At 49.4% G+C, this 26,551-nt stretch overlaps 1 protein-coding gene and 1 long non-coding RNA gene across 5 annotated transcripts in view; both read left to right on the top strand.

Annotated features, from left to right (window-relative positions):
* Positions 1–26,551, top strand: part of LOC144156328 (uncharacterized) — a 157,345-nt gene that overhangs the window by 59,562 nt on the left and 71,232 nt on the right. The gene's annotated exons all lie outside the window — the stretch shown is intronic.
* LOC144173786 (uncharacterized) lies at positions 10,040–13,381 on the top strand. The gene is made up of 3 exons (XR_013323386.1): positions 10,040–10,610; positions 11,082–11,168; positions 11,789–13,381. It is a non-coding gene; the product is annotated as an uncharacterized LOC144173786 (long non-coding RNA).

Genomic DNA, 26,551 nt, shown 5'->3' on the forward strand with positions numbered 1-26,551 from the left:
ACGGGGTACGGCGAGAAGGGCAAAACCGGCGAGCTCGAGGGTTGCGAGGCGGCGGCGAGCTGTAACCAGCCGAGGCGACAAGCTCCTCCAAGTTTTGCATGCGCTCTCGGAGAGTGGCGAGGTCGTCGGATAGCGGTCAGGGCAAAGGAGTAGCAGGCGCCGCCACGGTGGTATGGTCGGAAGATTGAGCGGATGCCACCGCGGACAAAGGCGGATGCAACGTGGCGACTTCCATTATCTTGTCAGCATGCGCGGCCAACGCGGATAAGGGAAGGTCAGAAGCAGTCGCGAGGATCATCTGCACAGAAGAGGGGAGCCGTCGCAGGAAAAGTTCCTTCAACAAACGGGAGTCCGTGGCAGAAGGTGCGTCGCCGAGCAGGGTTTGCAGTTCGTGAAGGAGCTGCGAAGGTCGACGGTCACCCAACTCCTCTGCAGAAAGCAGCCCCTGGAAACGCTGCCGTTCCGAAGGGCTCGTGCGGCTCAAGATGACAGCCTTCAACGTGTCGTAAGGGTTCGTGGTAGGCGGGTTGGCAAGGATGTCACGAACCTCAACCGCGATCTCAATAGGCAGTGACTGTTGTAGATGGTTGAAGCGGGTCTCTTGCGACGTGATGTGACTCACTCGGAAGCTTGCCTCGGCCTGAAGGAACCACACGTCGGGGTGCTTAGCGCTGAAGGGGGGCAAACGGCAAGCGACGGCGGAGATGCCAGGTGAAGAGGCAGCGGAGGACACAGAAGGACCGCTGGCGTCGCGGGGAGGGTCCATTCTGAGTACGTGGCTCCGCTGCAACGTCCGGGTCGCCAATGTCGCGACGGCGACAGAGAGATGAGAAGACACACGTCTGCACGCTACAGCGCCGTGGACCCAAACTGGGGGCCCCGCTTTATTCTACGCTTGTGCCCAGCGCGCACCGCAAGCGCGTGGTCAGCACTCGCCACTCGTGGCTCAGCCCCAGCGTCATCGTTCCTGGAGCGTGCCCGTTTGCGGGCACGCTCCAAGCGACGCTCCAAGACGACGCAAGCTGCTGGGGCGCCGCCACAGCATCATCTCTCTTACTGCCTCCTCCTCACACTTTCGCCATACGTCACCACCAAGGAGCACCCTCGCCCTGACACTTTCCCCAGCAGCTGTTCCGTTCGCCGCTAATCTAAACCACGTGACATCTGCGTGGGAGGTTGAAACACAATTTGCAACAACACGCTGACCGATGGCGGCGAGACGCTGCGGTCTTAAAGCGGATTAGCACGTCACGCAGTAGGGTGTGATCCCGCGATCACATCCCGAAACGCAGTAGATGTGCGCCGTGACCGGAAGACTGCGCTGCGAACGAGTTTCGCATTAGGGAGTATGGTAATCGTCGGCGCATTTTTGTTTTTATTTGTTACCTGTTGGTGACATTGCAGTCAACATCACACAAGCAACCAATATTTACATGTAACTAAACAATATTTACTCATGAAACATGTTTATATGTCCCTGACCTTTAGTGGGCCGGTTTTCTCATTAAAGTTCTTTAAGTGTGGTCAGAGGTTCAAACATTGGCAGCAGCTCAGGAACGGGGCCCTCTGCTCTCGGCACTTCAACAAAACTCAGATACGCTCTCCCGGAACCACTGTTGCGTCGACCACGCGTCCGCGTCATTGTGGAGCCAGGCCATGCTCTAACTCCAAATACTGGAGAGGCCGGTCAACATCACCACATCAAAGGGTACATGTTCCTCATTTTCTACATGGGCGAAGTGGCAGCTCTTTCTTGATCGTCCTCTGGAGGGCGTCCCAAAAGAAAACCGCCGCCCAGCACTGAAGAAATACATGCTCGATGTTCTCGAACTGTTTACAAACAAAGCACTTTAATCCCCGCTGCACCGATAGCCCCCTTCTTGTGCTTCTTTAACGCTAACATGTGGGGTTGTCCGTCTGTCCCTCGATTGAGACGCGTGACAAATTTAAAGCTCTTGAACGGCACTATTGTAAAGGCAAACCAATTTACACCTTATAGCACTCTTCATACTGTCAACATTGTCCAGCAAAACGAAAACTCTAGGGAGGGGACCCGCCGCGGTGGCTCAGTGGCTAAGGCGTCGCGCTGCTGAGCACGAGGTCGCGGGCTGGATTCCCGGCCACGGCGGCCGCTTTACTGATATAGGCGAAACGCAAAAACGCCCGTGTGTACGAGATTTCGGCGGACGTTAAAGATCTCCAGGTGGTTAAAATTAATCCGGAGCCCTCCACTACGGCGTGCCTCGACGCCTGTGTTGCGTCGGCGCGCCGTACGGTTGTGTTGCGTCGGTTGCCTACAATCAATCAATCGGAAACGGTAGGGATATTTGAAGCAAAATATTAACTCATAACTGATACTAGCTGTGTTCTTTCAATGAAACATAGACGTGGGCGGAAGTGTTGCGATAGCAAATAATAAACTGGTGAAAAACAATATTTTACCAAAAATGCAAAAGGGCTCGCGCTGGTGCCTTGCGCTCGTAGCGCGCAACAGCAACAAAAGGTACCAACAGATGGTGCGGCGGTAAGGTGAACGCGGGAACATTAAATTTAGATACAATTAAAAGGTTAATTGCGCTTCTCACGGAAGAGCTGAAACACGTAAACCGCGTGAGATTGGAGATGTGGGAATCAGTATCCTGGCAGGCGGGGCAGAAGACTATAGTCTTGCTACAAACGTTTGCAGCGAAGCGAGCAGATACGGGACCAGTTTCAACGGCGGAGCCGCTTAAGTTTGTCCGGGAGGATCGTTAATAGACAACCGTCATCATTGGCAAAGTCGAAAGGGGGAAAAGTTAGGCAAAGAAGTGTGAGGGAAAGTGGCGATCAGGAAAGGAGCCTACGACCAGGGGTTGGTAGTGGGGGCCTTAAGAAAATAGTGTGTTTAGGGAGGTCCCAGGACTCGAACCGGGGACTCTTACGCTGGGCCACCCCAACTGCCCGAGGGGTACCGGATTAAAAGCGGTGGAGAACAATAACATGCGCAGCTAATCGAAAAAAACGTATCCCGTGGTTGGAATCTAACCTGGGTCCCTCGCTTTGTGAAACCGGCGTCTATTCGACTGAGCCACCATCGCAGTTTTTTCCCGAACCATAACCTTGATTTACACGTATACATACTATATACATAATCCGTTGGCACACATGAGGCAGTGACCAGCAACGGTACGAATACGTGCTGTCGCAACAAGAAGAGCTGGCCCCCTTCAGGTGAGCCTTCACTAACGTCACAGGTCCCACAACACAGTATATAAGACGGCGGGTGCAACATAGAAGGAAACGGCAAAAAAACTATGGCGTTTCGAGACACTGTAATATCGAAGGGACACAATAGAGAATGCTGAGAAGGTAACAGGCTCGCATGTGGGTGTATACTCACGACAGAGACGTACACCTGGTTTTGTGGAGGCAACTGTTGATAAACCTATTGGTATCACAGCCAGCGTCTTACACGCGTTGTCAGCGATGCATTTCTTCTTTGAACTGCTGTAGGGCTTGGCATCCCTTTTGCCCTGAGTTGCGGAGCTCTGTGTCAGGTCTGATCCCTTATCGCGCTCACGGTCCATTCGTTCTCTGCTGTAAAGTGCCGCCAGCCAAGCTTGAGGCTCCTAGCTCACCCCACCGCGACCATTCGAGCCTTCCACAGCAAGTGGAGCCCCAGGGCATGCACGCGGCCCCGAAGCGCCTTATTTTTTTAGTGGTCGCTCAGGCTACAGAGGCCAGGCTATGACAGGTCACATCGCTCGATACATGCAGTCTGCACTACACTCGTCCCAGAAAACAGCCACAGTGTTTCACTCTGCAGTCTCCATTTTTCCGAAGAGAAGGTAATCGGTACCGCCATGAAGGTATAAACCCCTGACTTCCAAACATGCACTTGGCGGGCAGCACTCCCGTGCGGATGCGGAAAAAAAGTCATTATAACTGGTAGGCACAGGTAGTCTTTTTACACGTTTCAATACGCCGTCAGGTGTTGCGGGTTCTTGTTAAAGAAGCGTTTCCACAAGGTTCCGGTACAGTTTCTTGGGATTTGCTTTTAGAAGATATTCCCAAGAAAAGTGCTGCTCAAGCAGCGTTAGGGCCAACGCAACTTTGCGGAACCCGGTGGCGGGTGTGCCAAAGTTGCTGTCGTGGCAAGCCACGGGGACAAATGCGTGGTACCCAGGCACTGCTTGGCTGCCAAAAGGTCGCGTCGTGCCAGAAAGTACAGCGTCAGCCGGACGGCCAGTTTGAGCTCCACGTTGACGAGGCCCAACCCACCCTTTTCCAGGCTCCAGAAGAGACGCATGGGTGCGTACGTAGAGCACCAGAGGAAAAATTAGCCGCGTATCTACTCCTTTCGTTGTAAATGTCGCCAAAGACGATAGTCTTTATCGACTTTTGCCAAGTAAATACCTCCCTTCGCTTTCCCGCTCACCTCTCATGTTGTTCATCTTGCGTCGCGCTCCTCCCAAGGTAAAGACGCCAAAGGTTTGATTAAATTGTTTTAAATTTACTGCGTTCCACTGCTCCAGGCCGGGTGTCTCGATGCCAACACTGCCGTACGGCTAAGACGCGCATGAATCGAGGCGCCCTACTTCAACGTTTATAGAACCGCGTTTCCCTACTCCACGTGCGTTGCAAATAGATCGTGGAACGTATTTAGTGGAACCTTTCGTAACTGCTGCCGATTTATTTATTAAAACGGCGCAAGAACCTATAGTGGCGCGGGCGACAGCAGGCGACGGAGGAGTGAATTCTTTTTCTGCAGTTGATCAAGTATTTAATTTCGCAAAAATCAAGCATTTATGACTTTTTATAATGGAACACTGGAAATATCACTTCTGTATTAATTTGTTGTCTTATATTTACGTAATGTCTTGTTCTTCAACAATGCTGACAAGTATGAACATTACACCGGACTTAGACGGGTCGATTCAGCTGTGACTATATAAGACTATTGCGCAGGCACTGTTTTACTTTGGCCGGGTGGCTGAATCGAGTCACAGACAGACAGACACACAGACATACAGAAAGCCCAAAATTTCTGGGTTTAAGTACCCCATGAAAGACTATCGTCTTTTAAAGACGATAGTATTTCTTGGGCTACTTAAACCCACAAATTTTGGTCTGTCTGTATGTTTGTCTGTCTGTCTGTCCGTCTGTCTGTCTGTGACTCGATTCAGCCACCCGGCCCAAGTAAAACAATGCCTGCGCAATAGTCTTATATAGTCTCAGCTGAATCGACCCGTCTAAGTCCGGTGTAATGTTCATACTTGTCAGCATTGTTGAAGAACAAGACATTACGTAAATATAAGACAACAAATTAATACAGAAGTGATATTTCCAGTGTTCCATTATAAAAAGTCATAAAAGCTTGATTTTTGCGAAATTAAATACTTGATCAACTGCAGAAAAAGAATTCACTCCTCCGTCGCCTGCTGTCGCCCGCGCCACTAGAGGTTCTTGCGCCGTTTTAATAAATAAACCGGCAGCAGTTATGAAAGGTTCCACTAAATACGTTCCACGATCTGTTTGCAACGCACGTGGAGTAGGGAAACGCGGTTCTATAAACGTTGAAGTAAGGCGCCTCGATTCATGCGCGTCTTCGCCGTACGGCAGTGTTGGCATCGAGACACCCGGTTTGGAGCAGTGGAACGCGGGAAATTTAAAATTATTTAAGCAAACCTTTGGCGTCTTTACCTTGGGAGGAGCTCGACGCAAGAGGAACAACATGAGAGGTGAGCGGGAAAGCGAAGGGAGGCATTTACTTGGCCAAAGTCGGTAAAGACTATTGTCTTTTGACGACATTTGCTACGAAAGGAGCCGATACGCGGCCAATTTTTATACAGGGATCCTGCGTGCGTTGTACTTATGCGGGCCCCGTGAAGCGGCCCAGGGCCCGCATGAGCCCTCCTGAACAGTGATGTATTTGCTTCTCGGTGGTTGCAGCATTCTTTCCGCCGCTGCGAGCTTGGGTTTCCATCGATATGTTAATTGAGGTTAAGGTTAATGCTGAGGTTAATGTTGAGGTTAAGGTTAAGGTTGAGGTTAATACCTAGGTAACTAGACATTTCTTGCACCCAACTCACTACAAATACGTGGCTGGGCTTAGAGGCTTACTCACCCTACCAGGGTCCCCTCGACTAGTGGGTTTAGCTCTGCCCCTGAAAAGTGGAAAAAATTCCCCCGCATTTCCCCAAGGGGGAGAATGTGAAAGTGCGAATGCACGGTTGTCGGCCCGCTTGCGGCGCTTGCGCTCGGCCCCCGCAGCCCACCGCCTCGCCGCCTTCTCTTCCATCTCTTCCATCGGGTTTGTAGTATCACGTGTACACCACGCAGTTATCAAGCCGCTATAACGCCGCTGAGTCGCCCACGCACGCCGCTGACGACGTAGTTTGAATGCGTTAAAGATATAAGGCGCGTTACTAACACTGATATCAGCGTCGCGTCCGTGGCTTAGTCGGTAGAGCTTCGCGCTGCGGCCGCACAGTCCTCGGATCGAAACCTGGCGCAGGATGCTGTTTTTTTTTATATATAGAGAGGAGGACTGCGGACGCCGCCGCCGCCGCCGCCGGCGGTGGAAGGTTTGGGGTCGCTTATAAAGTGCATTCGCACTTAAAACTTGTTTTCTAGCCTCATTACCGCGTCCACTTGTGATCATGGTGTGCAAATCGTCCGCGTAAGTGAGAACAAGGAGCTCCTCGTTCCCCGTCACGAGGCCATTGATGGCCTAGATGCAAGGGCCATCCGACGCACTTGCTCAATGTAAAGTTTGACTAAAATGGGCGGCATGGCGCTGCCTTGGCGCACGGACCTACGGATGTCTGTGGGCGTGCCCACAGACAGACAAAAATACTTTTATTCCACTGTAGTTGCGGGCCGCTCCCACGTAGGAACCGGAAGGCCGTGGCCCTCCGCCCTTTCGTAGGCCCCCCGGACAGCGAAAACTCGGGCGGAGAAGTCGCCGCTTTTGTGCGCTTCCTCCCGATCCTCTCTGTTGTTGAACACAGCTACGCGTAATGCGTGGCATTGCCAGAGCGTGCGACCTAACGAGCAATACGCCTTTCCACAGTGCGGACAGTGCTGGTACACGTTTAGCGCAAAGTGAGTGAACCTAAACAAAATAATTGCGTAAAAATGGGGAGACCCGGATGAAGTGAAGACAGGCACACATGGCCCAATGTGTGTCCGTCTTCACTTCGCCCGTGTCTCCCCTACTTTGCGCAATGTTTCATTTAGTTATGGCGTACCGACATGCCCAGGACGGTGCCATCACTGAGTAAACCTGCCCCGCGGAGGGAACCACCCCGTCTGGAGCGTTCTCAAGGTAGACGAATAAATGCCGAGTAAGCTTTGAATGAGGGGGTCGGTGGACCCTCCGAGAGTGAAAATAGTGAGCGACGACCTCGTGAATTGTTAGAACCGGATCCCCGAACCTCTTGGTGCGTTCGCCCGCGAATCCGCCGGGGCCGCCGCGGACAGTTAATCCTCGCGCACGGTCATGGGCCAACTGGTTGGCGTTGGGAACGTCGAGATGGACGTTGGCCCCCATATGGGCCAGGGACCATTTGATGGTGTGATGTGCAGCGAATCCATCGCGACCGAGGATGGCCGCAGCCTCCCACGAGATCAATCCCAAGGCAAATGTTCGAACCGCAGCCCGCGAGTCTGTAGAATATTCTGCCGCAATGGGTGCTTCATGGCCAAGGTGATGGCGACCTGCTCAGCCACCGCGCGGAGACCTTTCTGACCGAGGCAGAAGTGAAAATTCTGCCGCAGTGGTCTACAGCGACCGCGACGAGACAATCCGAGCGGATGTAGTGAGCCGCGTCGACAAAACTCGCGAGCTCCGGACTACCCGGGACAGGGTTCAATAAAGATCGAATCCCAGCCTTGCGGCGCCCTACATTGTCTTGTGGGTTGACATTGCTTGGAAAGGGGTCTACCTTAAATGTATCCCTGACTGATGGTCAGATTGAGACCTTGTGTTCATTTACCGCCATTGGGCAACAGCCAATTGATTCCAGGATGCGCCTCTCGGCCCATGACGATGAGAGGCGCTCCACCTGGGTCGTCTGTGGAGCCTCTATCACCTCCAAGAGGGTGCTGTTACTGCCCTGTTGTATGAGTTTTTCCGTGCTGGCGCTGGCTGGCAAAGCGAGTACACATTTGATGCTTGTACGCGTGAGTGTGTTGATTGTAGCCTCCTGAGATTTGGACCAGTCGAGCGCCGAGGCGACATAGTTGATGTGGCTCATGAGAAACGCATAATACAGGCGAAGGATGTTGTTTTCGCTGAACCCTCTCCTGCGGTTCGAGACCCTGACAATAATCCTGAGCGTACTCTCCGTCTTGGAGGGGATTACGACCCTTCGGATTCCAACAGAAGTCCGAGGACCCTGATTGAATCGACCCTAGGTACACTCTAATCCTGGCAACCCATAATGTAACTTCTAAACAAAAGTAACCTATAGCATAAAGGTTACAATGGAGTTAATTTCATATTTTTTATCCCAGTCCATTTCAAGGGTTACAAGCGTGAAGTTAAAAGAGGTGTAAGGGTTACGTCAGCGATTTATAGGTTACTTCAACGAAATCTGACATGTACCCTTTACGTTGTAACCGATAAAACGCCCGGTAACCTATAAGAGATGCTTGTCGCACCATCTCGCCAGGCGACCTGTCATTTCTCCGTTGCATGACGCGATATAGAGAAATGGCGGCGCCCGCAGGCCCGGTGGCCGCGTTGTCGCGCCACTCAAGCCTTTTTACCGCTGTGATACCCCTACGATGAAGCCAGGATTGCTGTTACAAGACTTGTTTGTCGGCGTGAGTCGCGGAGACTGTGGCGAGCCCGTTTGTGACTGGCAGCGCTACGCGGACCGTTTTTCTGCGACCAGCATCAAGTTCGCATGTTGGACCAATGCCCCGGCGCCAGTGAAAGCGAACTCGGTGAGTATATTCCCGTAACGGTTTCCGTGTTTTCATTGGATGTTTCTTTCTGCGAGGGCTTTTCAATTTGAAATTGCAGCATTCGAGAGGGATTTTCATTACCCCACTGGTTGCTTCGCTGGAAGTTTTCAGTTGTCCACGATGGCAATTGAATGAAATCACGGGCTTGCGTTCGTTGCGTCAGATTAGAGCGGACGATCGGGCAAGCCTGCACATTGTAACAGATAACGGCGGTCATGACCTGCTTTCTGCGCTGTTGGCGCGCCTTCGTCATGTGTTTAGCGTTTTGTTTACGCTGTTGGCTGCATCGGGCGCACTTCACGAGTTATTGGCCCATTTAATTCTCAGGTAGCTCTGTTTCAATATTTGAATTTTCCCCCATTAAACTCTAATGTTATCGTGCTATTCTGTGGGTATTATCATTTTGTTTCAGCCTTCGGGGAATGTTCATTTTTCTCGCTGCATATCTTCGGAATGGTGTCTAGTTTATTGGTCTTGTAAGAATATATCCGGTTAAACACAAGGTGTGTGCTGCAGAAAAGTAGTCCCCTAAATCCTGCCCGAAATTGCTAAACTCACTTTTGTCCAGCACAAGCCTCTTTATTAGATAGGACGCATCTATTTCATTCGCCTTGTCCCTCCGGCGTCGTCCGGCGCAGTCCGCATCCCTCCCCCATTCTCCTCGCCGTGTCAGCTGAGCGCTAGCGCCGCTCTCACCGCAGCACCATATGCCTGTTAGCGCTCGCCGGCGGTCGCTTCGTCGCCGTGCCAGCTGTGCGTGGGTGCGGGTTAGCGCGCAGCTTGCGCGCCGCTTGCGCTCGGTTAACACATGCGCATGCGCTGCTATGCGCTGCTCTCTCTCATTCCGCTGCATATAAACGCGGTAACTGCGCCGCTCCGCTCAGTCGTTCCGCCGCTCCGCCAATGACATCCTCCGATGACCACCGATGATTTGAATGGAGACTAACAGGCCTGCTATCGCTATGGTCGGCGCAACCGTAACAAGCACCGGCCACCCCGATAAAAATTTACACCATCTTTCCGTGAGGGGAACCATGGGGTGGATGCAACGCATCGGGGGTGAACATGCATGGACACACTAACATAACGGAAACGCAACGGAAACCCCCGATGCGTCGCATCTACCCCATGGTTTCCCTCGAGGGAAGATGGTGTAAATTTATGTCATTTCTTTCGTTGAGTGGGTAAATTTGGTGTTGGTCATTTTGAGACAGCGGGCCATTTTCACCATGCTAAGTGGGTTCATTATTCTTATTTGCACAAATCAGTCGTTTATTTATTCGCGTGGCATTGCATGGAAAATGGTTGTTTCGCATGATCCTAGTGTAATGCAGTAAAGCGACTTTACAGAATGGGGGTATGTATGAGCCAGCATGCAGGCTGTCTGTTATTTTTTTTATGATACAGAAAGTGTGACGACTTTGGTTGCAGGATGGGTTGGCCAAGTTACACAGAGACAGGTGCACGTGTAAAAATGTGTGCTGCACCCTCATCGGTTCCTGGCTGTTCGAACAGTGTGGTTGCATCTGGCTAACTATGCGATGACTTATCAGCACTACTGTTTTTCTTGCAGGCAGTGTTCCTTGAGCTAACAACCAGGACTCCCCTGCGTATGACACCAGTTGAAATTGAGTACGATTTCAGTCGAAACAAAGGTATGAAAATGCAATAACTAAACACATTCATTGAAATATTCTTTGCAAAGATGGCAACCAGGCCTGTACAGACAAAAGTATGATTCACTTGTAAAAATCCCAGGCCTTCCTTCGAGTGTTATGATGTTATATTTCGTATCTTATTTTGCCTCATGTTTAGTGACTCTTTACATCCGTTCGTTACTGCATGTAGGTTATGAATTTATATAACGATGTCTTCAGCATGAAGCTTTGTAGTTTTTGAGCAACTCTAGCTATCCTATAAGATGGGTAGTTTTGCAGAGCCAACAAGAAAAAGAGCTCTTTAATAAAGCTGCAGTTGTTAGTGAGTGCTTGTGTTGTGTTCTTTTATTCCTCTTGTCAAGTTTGTGTTGTGCTTTCGTTATTAATGTATACCAACTGCCCAGCTATTGAAATCTTAACCCAAGCCTATTGAAATTTTAACCCAAATAACCCTTCAGGTAATTGCAGGTACAGATCTTCTGGAAATTCCACTTGAAGATCGGTGCAAGTTCTAGATGGATCCACTCCCACAACACATCTGGACGAAGAAAAAATGTAAGTTGGCGATTCCTTTTTACTGATAGCCGAAGAAGAAACCACCGATAAGAATACTCTACTGAAGTGAAAAACTTTTCGGCTTCCACATGGGATCCTTCTGCCAGTACGAAGGGGGAGAGGGAGACGTTTCAGTACAGCCAAAAATGTGACGCAGATAGCGTCAGCATCGTCAAAGCACGTTTCCTGGGTTTAGTGCGACGTTCGCTCTGTTGCGTGTACTAGTGATTGCACATGAAGGCGGGGAAATATTTTTGTTTTCTCTTTTGCAAATGTATGTGTGGCACCCCAGTTTATCTCGTAGCCCAAAGTTTCTGCCTGTTCTGGGAGAGCATGCAGAAACACTGCGCGAGATAAACTGGAACACGGCACGATTAAAACTCTGCAGGGTTGGCCGGTATGACCAGAGTATCTTCGCTTGTTCTGACAATGTGGCCATTTGTAGTGAAATTATTTGAAAGGCCGTAAATCACACTATCTCTGGTGTGGCATTTCAATGCATTCTTTTGTCTGCGTCTTCATTTCCCTGCAATATATTTTTGTACTTCACATGCCTGTGGTTTGGTGTGAGCGGCTTATGGTTGCACTGGATTTTGTCCTTTTTCTGAAATTTTCTGTAGATGGTTCTTCAAGGTGGGGAAATCTAAGTGACAGCCCCTCACATATACACCTCCATCTACGGCAGCAAGGAAAAAGTTATTCAGGTGACATCGGGAAATCTTCAGCGTGCCCTGATTTTGTGCCTGCTTGTGTACTACGTAAATTGCGAAGCTTATCTCTTTGAATGTTTCGAAGTACCTTTTTTCATGCAGGAAATTTTAGACCCCATTGAAAGTTTGTCTAGAAGGCAGATTGCAATCGGCCTAAAAGCTTGTTAGTGCTGCATAAAAAAAGATAACTTGGCTTGGGAATCACAACTCAGGTGGAATTGCAAAGAGGAACCTAAGAGGGAAGTGTAAAGATGAATTCGTAAAGACGAATGAATTCCGAGCGTAATATTACAGACTCTGAGTGACACGGAGAATGTAGCGAATATAGCCATAAACACTGCTTTGTATGAAACATTTATTTTGTAATAAATGTTCTTTCTAGTTTCCCTCATTCTGCGTTTTTTCTGTGCGGAACCATGACAATAACGCTGTACTGGGGTAGTGCACATCTGAGAACCATGTCATAAATTTAGCTCGAATTCGAATTCGTCTAAAATTGTTCAATGACAGTATCCAAACAATTCGAAATACTTTGCATACATCCATGAAAATATTGAGATAAAGAATCTGTATATTTGGCCATGTTTGCGAAGCTGTTCACGCCACATTTATTAAATAGGTTTAATAAGTATAAACCGAATTTTACCTCTAAATCTAAAGCAATAGAGGAAAAGTGTAATACCCATTAAGGGACGATATTAACGTCGGGGTGGTTCGCAGCTTTGATTTTTAATAAATAACCCACAGGTGTTTCATAATAATAAATGTGAATGTTCAAAACTCCTGATGCCAAACTTCTGGAAATGTGCTCCTGTTACATGTGAAAACATGTGTGCATGTACTGCGATGCTTTTTTGATAATCATGACCTAAGTTATCACACAAGACTTTTTGTCTTAAGGTTATGTTATCACAACTTTGCCGTCCTTTTGAAGGATGCTACCAAGTGAATGTTTCCACTAAAGCTTGGTTTCACTAAAGCTTAATGTTGTTTAATTAAAGCTCAAATTCACACCCACAATTTACAAAAGGAACTATCATGCATGTTTGATGCTCGTTTCTTAAACGGTACAAAGCTGATGCAAACATCAAATTTAGTTATACCTGTCCATAAGACTTAAGCGTTGCCAATATTCGCGAAGATTTTTTGAGTCACAGCGCGGGTAATGATTATCGAACAGTTGATGCAATGCATATATATTAAGAGAACATTTTCAAGCTTACTGACACCGCCATTTTTGGAAGTATAAAATGAATTCAGTGTTATCCACAGCCGTGTGCACGACAGTTTATTCAGGGGACGAAGAAAGACACCCGAGGCCTTCCGAGTTCATACTACGCAGTGGGGAGCGTGGTCGCACATATATTCCGCTGACCCACTGTTTGTCTACCGCGCCCGAAAGGCGCCATCGGGGGCTCGCCACAGCGGAACCGGCGAAAAGGCGCGTGGCACGCAACATGACACCTTCCAGGTGTCCTTGGACGGTGGTAGATGTCACCTATATAAAGGTACACATGCTGGAAGCTGCAAAGTAACCTATAACTAAGTAACCTTTACGTGTATACGTATATAAATGTTACCAAAATATAGGTTACTTTTGTACCTTATAAATTATAGGTTACAAAAATTCAAAAATGTGCACCTCTATTAAAGGAGCCATGAAGACCGAATACAAGTTTGTTTTATTCGAAAGATTTGCGTTTTATCGTGTCCCCAGCGCTTGTCCAGCAGCAGATGATGCCATATTCATTGAGAAATTGATCAATTTAGGTTAAAATTTTGATTCTCTCGCCAAATCGTAGGTTTTCGTAATGTCAGCAGTGACGTCAGAAGCGCGTGTATTGAAGTGAACTTCCACTACGTACCCGCCGCGGTGGCTCGGTGGCTAAGGCGTTGTGCTGCTGAGCACGAGGTCGCGGGTTCGATTCCCGGCCGCGGCGGCCGCTTTTCTGATGGAGGCGAAAAGCAAAAACGCCCGTGTGTACGAGATTTCGGCGCACGTTAAAGATCCCCAGGTGGTCAAAATTAATACGGAGCCCTCCACTACGGCGCGCCTCATCGCCTGCGTTGCGTCGGCGCGTTAAACCCCACAATCAATCAATCAACTTCCACTACGTCATTCGGGTTTGCGGCCTTGCTGTCCGTCAGCCCTCCCAGATGTCGCTGCTATAGTCATCCACGAACCGTTGTCCGCCGTTGCTTTGTTTTTGAGCGTATTTGCACCTGGCTTGTTTTTGTTACTGTAAAAAGTGATCGTCTCATGAAACCTGGGGTATCCTCGACCAACAGGGTCACGTAAGACAACCCCGCTTACGCCAATCGGCCAGTGTCCTGTAAAACAACTTCAAAGCGGCGGAGTGCTGTGCAGCTAAAACAAGCATAGTGCACCCAGTACCGACAGCAGTACGCATCGGTACGTAACTTTCATTGTTTACCGCACCATTCGTACTGCTGTAAAATGAATATGCATTACACTTGAGCGCAAATAGTTGGTTCGGAAAGCCCATAAGCCATGCCTAAGTTGGTTCGGAAAGCCCATAAGCCATGCCTAATTTGCGTTTGCTTTTTCCGTCCCCAGCCAATCGCGCAGCTGAGCTCATGTGACATCATAGGTTATGTTGCGGGAAATGAGCTAGTGGGTCGCATGGCCATTCCGTTTTTTTCCCTAGTTATGTAGCTTATTTGAGCGAAGTGTGCGTTGATTCTATCGAGGCAATCTTTCGAATGAACCGAACTTGTGTTTTGTCCTCATGGCTCCTTCAAGGGTTACCCAGCTTAGAGTGTATCATTCGACCGTTCCGTGTGTGCAAGGCGGTAGGGACCCGCTCGAGAGGAGCGAGGCCCCTTACGCCCCGGCCGATTTGCCTGTAAAGCAAAAGCTCATATTTTGCCGGTGAAAGGGAGAGGCCCGATCCAGCTAAAAAGTCTTCCATGATATCCAAGGCCCTTTGGAGCGCCGGCTCCACCCGGCGTCAGACCCACCCATGCACCATACGCTGTCGTCCGCGTATAGCGCATAGTTGGTGCCGCGCACTGTGACGAGGCGCTCCGAGAGGCCCTTCATGGCGACATTAAACAGGAGAGGAGAGATAACAGGGGGTGTCCCTCGCGCCCAGAGTGAATTCCCCGGGTTTAATCTGACCAATTTTAATTGTAGCTGAAATTCCAAACAGTGCAAAAAGACGGGACAAAAAAATTACACCATCTTCCCGCGAGGGGAACCATGGGGTAGATGCGACGCATCGGGGGTTTCCGTTGCGTTTCCGTTATGTTAGCGTGTCCATTGTTGTTGTGTGTCCATATTTTACGCAACATGTTCACCCCCGATGCGTCGCATCTACCCCATGGTTCCCCTCGCGGGAAGATCGTGTAAATTTATATCGGGGTGGCCGGTGCTTGTTATGGTTGCGTCGACCATAGCGATAGCAGGCCTGTTAGTCTCCATTCAAATCATCGGTGGTCATCGGAGGATGTCATCGGCGGAGCGGCGGCGGAACGACTGAGCGGAGCGGCGCAGTTACCGCGTTTATATACAGCGGAAAGAGAGAGAGCAGCGCATAGCAGCGCATGCGCATGTGTTAACCCAGCGCAAGCTGCGTGCTAACCCGCACCCACGCACAGCTGGCACGGCGACGGAGCGAGCGCCGGCGAGCGCTAACACGCAGATGGCGCTGCGGTGAGAGCGGCGCTAGCGCGCAGCTGGCGCGGCGAGGAGAATGGGGGAGGGATGCGGACTACGCCGGACGACGCCGGAGGGACAAGGCGAGTGAAAGAGATGCGTCGCATCTAAAACACGACACACGGCGCTGACTAGCAAATGGTTGGTTTATTCCGTGGCTTGCGAAATATACTCAACGAAGGAAGACGAGAAGGAACCATGATAAAAATGAAGTGCATCCAACAATACGCACAAAATGCAAGATCTATACACGTGCAGTAACCAAAAGTCAGCAATGCTGATACAGCGCAGCCATATAACACGTGACCAGAAGCGCGAGGCAAGAAAAGGCAATCCTGGACAGCGCAGCTTGGTTTTTAAAGACGGTAGTTTTTCTTGGGCTTCTTAAACCCACAAATTTTGGCCTGTTTGTACGTCTGTTTGTCTCTCTGTGACTTGATTCAGCCACCCGGCCAAAGTGAAACGAAGTCTGCGCAATAGGCTTGTATACTCACAGCGAAATATAAACGTCTAAGTCCGGTATGTATGTTCATGCTTGTGAACATAGTTGAACAAGAACAAGACATTGCGCAAACATAAGAGAGGAAATAATACATAATGGACATTGATAGTGTTCCTTTATAAAAAAATTAATAGATGCTTGATTTTTGAGAAATAAAATACTACATCTACTGCAGAAAAAAATACTATCGCCTGCTGTCGCCCGCGCCTTTATAACTTTTGGCGGCATTTGAAGAATTCAAGCGGCAACCGTTACGAAAGGTTCCACTAGATAGGTTCCACATTCCGCTTGGAACGCACGCGGACTAGGGCAACGCAGTTCTATAAACGTTGAAGTAGGGCGCCTCGATTCACGCGCGTCTCCGCCGTACGGCACCGCTAGCATCGAGGCACCCGGCCTGGAGCAGTAGAACAGGGTAAATTTAAATTGACTTGGCCAAACCTTTGACGTGTTTACCTTGGGAGGAGCGCGACGCAAGAGCAACAACATGAGATATTAGCAGTTGAGCTAAGGGAGGCATTTACTTGGCAAATGTCGATGAAGACTATCGTCTTTTGTCGACATTTGCGACGACAGGAGCTGAAACGCTGCCAATTTTTTTATTAGTTCAGATAGCGGATTTCTGTACATTGTAATCCAACAGAAGGCCTACTAACACGATCACCGCGTGCCTTGTGAATGAGGTATGCTTCATAAATTTCACGCTCGCGATGGCGCTATTTGTTCGTGCAACACGCGTATCGTGGAATCTGGGCGAGCTCCCGTGGTGGCGCCAATGTGTGGCAAGGTTGCTGCAGTGCCTGTTTTTAGAGTGTTAGCATGCTCACGAGATGATCGTTTCAACAGCGCCCGGTCTGACCAATGTAGGTCTTCCCACAGGAGAGAGGAACTTTATACACAACACAGCACCTACATTCTACGTAAGGTTTTGTGTGGTTTTTCACGCAAATGCACTGGCAGCAACCTTGCCACACATTATCGCGGCCATGGGTGCTCGCCCAGAATCCACGATACGCGTGTTGCACGAACATAGAAGGGTCAGCGCGAGAGTGAAGTCTATGAACCATACCTCATTCACAAGGAAGGCAGGGATTGTGTTAGTAAGCCTTCTGTTGAATTAGGAGGTAAAGAAATCTGCTATCTCGACTCGTAAAAAAAAAAAACAACCTGCACTGTCTAGGATTGCCTTTCCTTGCCTCGCGCCTCTGGCAACGTGTTATGTCGCTGCGCTGTATCGGCATTGCTAACTTTTCGGTAACTGCACGTGTATAGATCTTGCGTTTTGTGTGTATTGTTGGATGCACTTCACTTTCATCGTGGTTCCTTCTCGCCTTCCTTCCTTGGGTATATTTCGCAAGCCGCGGAATAAACCAACCAGTTGCTAGTCAGCGCCGGGCGTCGTCGTTTTCTTGTTCCGTCTTTTTGCGCTGTTCGGAATTTCAGTTAGTATGCACCAACTAGCCCAAACCACCGCTATAACACAGTTTAATTGCAGCTCTGCGATCCCTAAAGAAGGAGCTCACATATGTATGGAAGCGATGACCTAGGCCCATGTCCAAAGCCGCCTCGAGTACGAACTTGTGCGAAATGTCGTAAAACGCTTTGGGAAGGTCCAGGGCTAGGATACCACTAAGCTCACTGGTGTATTCACCTATGATTTGACGTTTGATCAGGACCATTACATCCTGCGCGCACAATGCATGCCTGAAGCCCACCATGTTGGGGTGAAACCGTTCTTTTTCTCCGATGTACCGCGACACCCGATTGTGAATAGCGTGCTCGGCAACCTTGCCCCTGCAGGACGTGAGCGAGATCGGCCTCAAAGGGCTTGCCAGCTTTTGGGATGAGCACCACCGAGGCGGTCTTCCAGGATTCGGGTACGAGCCCTGTTTTCTAGGTTTTGTTGACTTCCTCGGTGAGCTTGCAGATGGACTTGCCATCGGGGTTACGCAAAAGCTTGTTGGGAGATAGCATCCAGCCCCGGGGCAGAACGTTCTTTGAACTCGAGGAGGACCTCCCAGATTATCAGATTCAGTGAACGGGGCATTCAGCTCCCCCACCGCGCCCCCCCCCCCCCCAATGACGAAGATAATTCGCGTCCCCCGAGGGGACGCGAATTATCGACGTCATCCTTGGTTGAGTATCCTTTCCTGCCACCCATGAGGCTGCCACCAATGAGGCTAGCTATAACTTTAATAAACAGCTTGTAAACAACCGAGAGTAGGCTGATGGGTCTGTAATTCGTGAGGTCCTTGGGATCTCCCTTCTTGTGAATCAGAATAACGTTGGCGTTTTTCCAGGCTATGGGTACTTTTTACGTTTTCAAGCATTCAGAAAATAGTACAGCAGGCTTTTCCAGTACAATATATCCTCCCTCCTTCAATAGATTTATGGTTATGCAATCGTCTCCGGTAGCTTTTTCTATTTTCGTGCCTTAGAGATCCTTTCGAACTTCCTCTTTAACCACTAGTGGGACATCGCAATTTGAGCTTGTACGCTCAGTAGTTTCCCCTGGTCTAACGTCGCTAGCATACAGCCTGGTCTAGAATCGTTTTGCTACCTTTATTATCTCGTCCAAGTTGTGCGTAACGTTGCCCTGCACGTCTCTCAGTGCGTACATCCGATCGGACCCGCGCCGATGGCTAGCTTTCTCTTAGTTGCTTTCAAGCTTCCCCCTATTTGCAGCGTTTCCTTGATCACTGCCATTGTATATGCACGAATGTCGTTTGTTTTACTTCTGTTAATCGGTTTCGACAGCTCGCCTAATTCAATCCGATCCGCCGTACTTGATACTTTCATGTTCGTACGTTTGACAATTAGTTCCTTCGTTTCTTTAGTTATTTTTTGAAAGTATACCAGTGTGGAAGTATAGAGAGTGTACCAGCCTGTAATTTAAAGAAGAAAGACTTTGCTTGAGGTGACACTTCCATTCGCTTCACTCGTTTTAACACGTCGTGTCAGGGACAATTACTGTATAGGGCTCTATACAGTAACGGCTCGGGAAAGACTACGCCACATACATCCTTATATATTTTTCCGGGTTACTTTGGCCAGACATTGCATTGAAAAACGGGTTACCAAAAATCGGAATGACAAAACAATTTCGTCAAAATATCCATACGCACCACCTGGTATGCAACTTTGAAGAAACCACAAGCTCTGGCAAAGCACGGATGCCCTGAACTTGCATTAGAGTATTCAGAAAAGGATCCTGTACATACCGCAATATCCAAAATCGGTTTACGAGCTGCCGTACAAACAGGTGAGTCATTCCTAAATCGCCGTCGCGGATTCGCCGAAACGCATTAGTCCTACTCCTCCTCTCCCAAATGAACCCCCACACAAAAACATCCAAGACGCGATGTAGCTTCTGGACACGGCGCGTTGCCTCGCTTGGATGACGAAATGTGCCATCGAAAACCTTAATCCGGCAAGTCGGCGGGTCCTGACGGACTTGGTGCGGTGTTCTATAAACAGCTGAAATCTTCGATATCTCGTGTTCTGGCCGACATGTACAATGAAGCCTACGAAATTGAAGCGCTTCCACCATCTTTTTCTGCCTCTTATACAATATCAATTCCGAGGACAGACGACATGAAAAAATCACGGGATGTAGCATACCGACCAATTCTGCCCAAAAAAAAAAAAAACGTTCATTGCCAAATTTTTATGAAGGTTCTGTAGAAAGTGTTACGAATGGTAATCCAGCAAATTGTTGGTCCTCGTCGGACGTGTGGCACCAGGGGTGGTAACATATGCCCCATGACATACAGGGCGAAGAGCAGCGAAATTACGCTTATACTAGGTGGGGGCCCACAGCTGGTGTGCAGAATTACTGGTTAGTAAACTGAACATTTCTAGAACAACGCTTGCGCATTAACGTTTCCTGAAGCTCCCACAATAGCTGGCCACCAGCAACAGCCCTACCTCTAGAAGAAAAAACTAACGCACATGCGGGCCCGGCTGAGACTGAAATTTAGCACAGCGGAAATAGTGCTCCCTGTACTTTGGCATAACGCTTCACGCTAAAAAAAATTTGGCCGCTACTGATTCTTTATTATCTATAGTACCATCTTCTGCAATTAACTGAGCTAATATTTCCTGGAATCGTGGTGGTCGCACACGCATATTCAGTTTGCAACTCCAGGGAAGCGAAGTTGCCAGAGAACACGGCCGAAGCGTCAGAACCCAAAATACGAATCACATTAGCGCTTGTGTGGAATTTTTGTCAGCTTCATGGACCTTACTAAGTTTAGCACACTCTAGAAAGTAATAAAATAGAGCCGCATTCCTTACCGCACGAGTGTTGTCGGGGCGCAGTTTTCGCTTCACCGTTGATTTCCGATGACCCGTCCCTCGACTGGCCGACCGGTCCTGTCGGCGTCTTCGGTCGGCTATAGCCAGTCGCACTACGCTGACTTCCGATCAGCCGACGTGTTTGCGTCGCCGTCGGCGTAGTGGGAAAACGCGGTCGGCCAACTAGGAAGTCGGCCAACGAGTCGGCATTGTGTCGGCGTAGTGGTACCGAGTCATAACTAGAAGCGTGGTAACAGTATTAAAGGGGCCCTGAAAGGCGTTTTGAGCACACTAAAGTGACTAGCGCAATCGTTAGATTGGGTCGTCAACATCATCTGTGCCAAGTATTACTCTTTTACGCGCAGCGGAAAGCTCACACTTTTGTTGCAAAGTTTGTCGCTTTTTTCTCACCCTTCCCTTCGTGTTTTTGGACGCCGCCATCTTCACATGTCTACGTCATCGATTCCCAGATGTTCGTCATGAGCTAGACATCCTGCTATTGGGCGGCTTTTTCACGCACTTCCGGCAGAGATGAGTCGTCTGCTCAGCGTCGGCTCGCCGGCTGATCTGCCAGCGGAGTGCCGGAGTGCTTGCACATTTTACGACTAACGAAACAAGTGTAAACAAACGCTTAACCGTTTGTACTGAATGCAACAGGGCCATAACACGACATGGATATTCTCTTACTTGAGTACGTTCCATAAAGAAAGCGTTGAAGCCCCGTGGCACCTCTTTCTTGCAGTCGCAGAGAACGCCCTGAGCCGAATGGCCGGGTTTGACGCACACATTTTATTCACCTTCCAAACTATCCAGAGAGGCGTTTCGAACGAACACAACGTCACAACATGCGTTGCAAGTCCGAACCGCGGTTGACAGACGATGGGTTGCCTCCTCCTGCCCCTCGTAAATTCGGCACTCACCTCGCGCGCGGTTTGCAGGGACGAACAGCAAGAAGCAGAGATGGCTTTTAGCCACGCACACTGCACATACCCCATGCGAGGTTGAGTCGTACGCCGCTCGAGAAAGATAATCCAGACCATGGGAAGCACTATCCACCCGCAGAAGCACAACGTCTCATTTCATCGCGAAACAAAGGCGTTCACAACACACACACCATCGCCTCCTGTAATGCCAAACGCATCTCGCACTTCCAAATGGAGTGAGTAGTATGCCTGCAGTGCCCATATGCCGTGAGGTGGGGCCCCAAGCTGAACCGGGATCACGCAACCGTAACTGACTTCTATAGCGGTTTGTGCCTTGTTGCCAAGGCAACCGATGTTTGAGATTGTCAAAGAAATGGTGCTCGCTCCAGCGCTAGAAAGCTCAGAGGGGGGGCGGAGCATGTTTTGCCACCGTTGCTGCTCTCCACCACGCGTCGCCCCAAGCTGAACTGGCGTTTTGTGCACGGGTTCTGTATCGGTTTCAAATGACCCGCCGCGGTGGCTCAGTGGCTAAGGCGTTGCGCTACTGAGCACGAGGTCGCGGGTTCGATTCCCGGCCGCGGCGGCCGCTTTTCTGATGGAGGCGAAAAGCAAAAACACCCGTGTGTACGAGATTTCGGAGCACGTTAAAGATCCCCAGGTGGTCTAAATTAATCCGGAGCCCTCCACTACGGCGCGCCTCATCGCGTGCGTTGCGTCGGCGCGTTAAACCCTATAATCAATCAATCGGTTTCAAATGTCTTTTTCACATGCCGCCGGCAGGAATTACCACCGCCACAAAATAAGACCCGGCACCAGCGGGGCCACATCTGATACGGCGCTGTTTGGATAAACAGTGCACTGTGCATCCAAGGGAGTGAGCGCACGGTCCTCCCCGTGCGGCTGCGAGTTCGCCGCCGATAAAAAGTCACGTGCCGCCGATAGCAAAGTCTGCAGCAACGTACACCGCGAAAGGGCAAGGCCAGGCCGCCGCACACATGCGGCCAGATTTTTCGTTCGCTTTTCCAGCCTTGAGCGGAGTGCGGGATTCATGGTGTCAACAAAGCTTGCCCGTAGCAGACGGCAGTGTGAGCAGCGCAATAGCGGAAGTACTTCACCGCCGAGGAGCGCAGCATCATGGGAGGGAAGGCTCGCTCGCCGTCAACAGCGGAGAGTAAGTTGAAAGGAGGAGGAAACGCGGCGCGACGATAATGCGCGGTTTTTGATTTACGATTTCTCAGCTAATACTCATCGCTTTAACAAAATTCTTGCGGGAGGAGATTGCTAATACATTGCTTTATTTGGTTACATGTACATCCACGCATCGGCGGAAGGTATTTCAGGACCCCTTTAAAGGTAAATATAGATGAACACAATAGCGTGTGACACACTGCAGTAAGCGCAATTAATTAAAGGTGCCGCGATACCCGCCCACGCTGAGCAGATGACGCTTCTGTTCACCCGAAGTGCGAGAAAAAAGCCGTTCAATAGAAGGGTCTCTGAAATCGAGGGTTGGACGGAAACCCGTCTGGTCGGGAAAACGCATTACAGCAATAAAAACTGGCACCGACCAAGAATGTTTATAAAATTAAAAAAAAAAAAGGCATTTCGGCTCCCGTACGGATGCCTTGTTCGCCCGTACGGGAGCCGAAACGTCTTTTTTGGATTTTGTAAGCATTCTTGGTCTGGGCCAGTCTTACATCATTGACAGCAGGATCTCTGCTTCATGACGCACATGGGGAAAATCGATGAAACACATGTTTGTAAATGGCGGTCTCCAAAAACACGTAGGGAAGAGTGGGAAAAGGTTGGCAAACTTTGCAACGAAAGTGTGAGTTTTCCGCTGCCCGTGAAAAAGTTATGCTTGGTACAGATGACGCTGACCGCCCAACCTACCACTGTGCTTGTTCATGTGGTGCGCTCAAAACGGTTTTCATGACCCCCTTAAGCGTGGAACCAATGGTACAAGTTGAGAACGTCGTTTGCTTATTTAGGTTTGGCTCGTTTCCGCAGACGCTGTTGCGGATGGTGGCAATGAAGTTCACAGTAAGCTCAGTGGCTAAGGCGTTGCGCTGCTGAGCACGAGGTCGCGGGTTCGATTCCCGGCCGCGGTGGCCGCTTTGCTGATGGAGGCAAAAAGCAAAAACGCCCGTGTGTAGGAGATTTCGGCGCACGATAAAGATCCCCAGGTGGTCAAAATTAATCCGGAGCCCTCCACTACGGCGCGCCCCATCGCCTGCGTTGCGTCGATGCGTTAAACCCCACAATCAATCAAGTTCACAGTAAAAGGAGGTACCATACAAGCAGACTCTTTTAGTGATTACTTGAAATACTTGTTTTTTTTCTCTCGTAAGCACATTTGGAGCTAGGATGGCCTGGAAGGCTTTCAGCAGTGCCCTGGAGGCAATATTCTTTCTTCTGTCCTGAGCATATTCGGTTGCCTGTCCAGTCGGACGACGTAAGCATTTTTCTTCGGAATGGCTTATCTCTTGGATGAGCGCGCCCCGGAATTTTTTGTCGAGAATTGGAGCATGCTGGGGCAAGACACGCGGGAGCAGGAGGATGAGCGCGGAGGTAATCTGGTTTACGGTGGTCCTGTCCGAGGGCTGTAAATGTGATAAGCGTCGAGAGTGGCCGCTATGTTAGCAGAGCTCGGCTCCAGGCTCACAAAGGGCGCGTGGGCTCTTCAGGGAGACCAGATGCAGGCTTCGCGATCATTTTTTGCGTAGCGCAACTTTATGATAAGGGCGACAACTGCCCGGGCTTCGATTCCCGGCACAGCGATGGGGCCAAGGAGGGCACAAGCACTGCTGCATGGTCGGGTACAAGTTGATGACAGCAACAGTGCACGTACTCTAGGACGCTGGCGACCGGATAGACCCTGAGGTCGGAGAGCGCTTAATACACGACCTCGTCTGCTTTTCCTGCCGAGATTGCTTCGGGTCTTGGCAGTCATTTTAAAAGCAACAAGTGTGAAAACTGTGTAACCGAATAGCGTATGTTTATTTAACATTTATTTGCACTGACTGCGACATTAAAGGAGCCATGAAGACAAAATGCAAGTTTGTTTTATTCGAAAGATTTCGTGTTTTATAGTGCCCCCAGCACTTGTCTGGATACACACGATGCTTTATTCAATGAGAAATTAAACAATCTAGGTTAAAATTTTGATTTTCCCGCTGAATCGTTTGTTTTCGGGGTCTGCAATGACATCACAGGAACCGACCGCTCTGCAGCCTAGAATAACTTCCTTCACGCATCCGCCGTACAGGGTAGAGACACGTATACGCTGGCGTCGCCATTTTGGGTCGCTCGCTCGCCGCCGAAGCAAGTCATTGTGTCAAAACCGCGCTAAAATTATCGTCGCAACGCGGTTTACTGAAGAAGTTTGAATCATATTGTCTGTTTCGCGTTGCTAGGTCTCGTGGGAAACGAAAAGAACTACGCGTTGAGCACGTTGGCCCAATTGCGGCGGCACGGGACCGTTCAAAGGTTGTCTCCACCCTGTACAGCGGTGTTGGTTTGTTCCCGCGTTTCTTTACGTTACCCGAACCTAGATGGCCCCACCATACCGTGGCAAGCGTTTGGTTTGTTTTTGCCCGTATTTAAACCTGCCTTGTTTTTGTTCTGGGAGAAAATATTCGTTCACTGAAACAGTGCTCGCTCGACAAATGGGGTCACGTAAGACACCGTTGCTTGCGTCAATCGGCCAGTGTCGTATGAGACAACCCCAAGCCCCGTAGTGCTGTGCAGCTAAACCAAGCATGCTGTGCGCAGTACGAACAGCAGTACGCATCAGTACTTCTATGTTTACATGTGCTTTCGTAACTTCCACTGTTTATTCCATCATTCTTATTGCTTTGTAAAGAATGTGCCCTAAATTTAAGCGCAAATCGCTCGTTCGGCTAGTTTGTAAGCTCTACCTAATTTGCGTCTGCTTCTGCCGGCCTCCGCCAATCGCAGAGCTGTCTCGAATGACATCATAGGTTCTGTTGCGGGAAATGAGCTGGTGGTTCGCATGGCCATTCCCTTTTTTCCGAATTATGTAGCTTATTTGAGGGAAGTTTACGTTAAAAGTGGTGTCAGTATGATTCTAACGAGGCAATCTTTTGAATGAACCAAACTTGTGTTTTCTCTTCATGGCTCCTTTAAATAGTGCATTCGGCGCCTAGCTGCGTTCACACTAATACTCCGCTTCTTTCCCGACAATCTAGGGTACGGCGTGGGTGTCGTCACAAGGGCATGCCACCAAAGAAATGCGTTTCTTCGATACCGCGTAAAACTTTATAAGAGTGCAAATTGACATTTATGCATTTACTGCTGGAAAAATCATTGCGTGTAAAGTAGGGGTGGGCGATTGGTCAATCAACCTTCCGACTAATCAATTATTCTTTAGCCGTGCCTAATCTTTTTAACCGGTTAATTGGTTGAAGTCATGTGAGTAAAATGGAGCAACAGTGTCATGTTGAAATGGTGAGCAACCGTGTGCACAAAACCCGTCCACAATTCATGTTCACATAACAAGCTTTACGTGCTATGTGAACATGAATACGTCATGAGAAAACGATGCAAGTAGGGTCAAAGATAACAGCGATTAAAAATGAAAGCTGATAGCTTTAGAAAGACTTGAAAATGTTGACCCAATGTAAATTCTATACACGCTACAAAAAATTGGTCACCATCCCGCCCTGCGAAAGTGGATGTCCAGCAGAGGTGTTGTAAACCACTACAAATGGTGATGGAGGAGGGTGGTATGAAATCTTTCTCGTCGGCTCGGCGGGCTTGTCTCTTGCGCTCGGCTAGTGTCATCGGATAAGGGTACAGGGTATCGGCACTCTTTCCTCCTATTGTTCCATGCCGCCGCCATGAACATCGGTCGCATTACTTGAAATTTATTTACACTGCGACGGTTCAAGGGCGCCGCCAAATTGTTGTTTATGCGTTTTAGTCGGTCAACTCTGGCAGACCTAGCTTGTCCTCCCTGCTCTGCGGCTGCGTGCGACTGACGTCTTTCCGAATGCAAGGGCCCTATTCTCGACTGCACAAATTGCCGGCAATTCTGGCAATTTGCCGGAAGTCTTGTCTGATTGGCTTTCAATTTTGGTCGCGTGCTTCCGGTTGACAAAGCGGTTGTGTGTGCTGTCGTCATTTTGACGTTTCATGACGTTTACTGGCACCACTTCTAAAGTTTGCGTTATTTCTCGTTACTAAAGGCGCATAATTCTTGGCCGGCAATGAGAAACCAGACTAAAAGCACTAGACATGACAACGTAAGC

The sequence above is a fragment of the Haemaphysalis longicornis genome, unplaced genomic scaffold (assembly GCF_048455015.1).
Source record: "Haemaphysalis longicornis isolate Haplotype H1 unplaced genomic scaffold, Haemaphysalis longicornis Haplotype H1 scaffold_1, whole genome shotgun sequence".
Taxonomy (NCBI): Eukaryota; Metazoa; Arthropoda; class Arachnida; order Ixodida; family Ixodidae; genus Haemaphysalis; species Haemaphysalis longicornis.